Here is a 1,934-nt window from a genome sequence, read left to right as displayed (position 1 = left end):
GTGCTTTGATTCGGTTAAGGCAAGTGTTACCAGCAGTTATTGAGTTAGTACGGAATTTATCTGACATAAATGCTAGCTTATTTATTTTTAGTTTCGGATTACCACAGTTCCTAGGGGTATTTTCTTTTTCCACATGTCTTTCTTGTTTTTCTTACAGCCCTGATTTTGAAACTGAAAGAGTAACTATCAAAAGGTACATCATTTGCTCAAGAAGGCCCCTCTTTGATTCCTCCGATTTCAAAACAGAACACGAACCAAAAAGAACATGAATTAATTATAGGGTCATTTACATTTTAGCCCCTAACTCGAACCACCTACTCACATTTACCCCTAATTCCGAAGTGTGCTCAAATTTGCCCCTCTTCCGTTAAGTGCGGTTATAGAAATTCCCTTCCGTACATTTCAGAATTAGGGGCATATTTGAGCACACTTTGGAATTAGAGGCAAATTTGTGTAGTGGGTTCAAATTAAGGGGAAAAAATGCAAATGTCCGACTATTACAAACTTTAAAATTGGTTTCTATGCCCACACAGTGTGATATTCATGTTTGTGATAGTGATTCTTCAATCCCAGTATCCAACGGTCATAGTCAAGTTTAGATATTATGTGATCAATTCCTAGAAAATCCACCTATGTAGTGAGGTTATCCCAGTTTGGTTATAAACCATAACAATTGTACATGGTTACATTACGTTCCGCTATTCACTTGGAGAGGCCAAATCAAACTTGGGGTTTTCATGTGTTGAAAATGAAGGAAATATGCCCTAGAGGCAATAATAAAGTTATTATTTATTTCTTTATATCATGATAAATGTTTATTATTCATGCTAGAATTGTATTAACCGGAAACATAATACATGTGTGAATACATAGACAAACTTAGTGTCACTAGTATGCCTCTACTTGACTAGCTCGTTAATCAAAGATGGTTATGTTTCCTAACCATGAACAAAGTATTGTTATTTGATTAACGAGGTCACATCATTAGTTGAATGATCTGATTGACATGACCCATTCCATTAGCTTAGCACCCGATTGTTTAGTATGTTGCTATTGCTTTTCTTCATGACTTATACATGTTCCTATGACTATGAGATTATGCAACTCCCGTTTACCGGAGGAACACTTTGTGTGCTACCAAACGTCACAACGTAAATGGGTGATTATAAAGGAGCTCTACAGGTGTCTCCAAAGGTAGATGTTGGGTTGGCGTATTTCGAGATTATGATTTGTCACTCCAATTGTCGGAGAGGTATCTCTGGGCCCTCTCGGTAATGCACATCACATAAGCCTTGCAAGCATTGCAACTAATGAGTTAGTTGTGAGATGATGTATTACGGAACGAGTAAAGAGACTTGCCGGTAACGAGATTGAACTAGGTATTGGATACCGACGATCGAATCTCGGGCAAGTAACATACTGATGACAAAGGGAACAACGTATGTTGTTATGCGGTCTGACCGATAAAGATCTTCGTAGAATATGTAGGAACCAATATGGGCATCCAGGTCCCGCTATTGGTTATTGACCGGAGACGTGTCTCGGTCATGTCTACATTGTTCTCGAACCCGTAGGGTCCGCACGCTTAAGGTTACGATGACAGTTATATTATGAGTTTATGCATTTTGATGTACCGAAGGTTGTTCGGAGTCCCGGATGTGATCACGGACATGACGAGGAGTCTCGAAATGATCGAGACATAAAGATTGATATATTGGAAGCCTATGTTTGGATATCGGAAGTGTTTCGGGTGAAATCGGGATTTTACCGGAGTACCGGGAGGTTACCGGAACCCCCCGGGAGCTATATGGGCCTTAGTGGGCTTTAGTGGAAAGGAGAAAGGGGCAGCCCAAGGTGGCTGTGCGCTTCCCCCCCTTCCCCTAGTCCTATTAGGACTAGGAGAGGTGGCCGGCCCCCTCTCTCTCTTTCCCCCC

Source organism: Triticum dicoccoides, chromosome 6A (genome assembly GCF_002162155.2).
Source record: "Triticum dicoccoides isolate Atlit2015 ecotype Zavitan chromosome 6A, WEW_v2.0, whole genome shotgun sequence".
NCBI lineage: Eukaryota > Viridiplantae > Streptophyta > Magnoliopsida > Poales > Poaceae > Triticum > Triticum dicoccoides.
The sequence above is the reverse complement of the archived record's forward strand: the minus strand, read 5'-3'. Positions refer to the sequence as shown.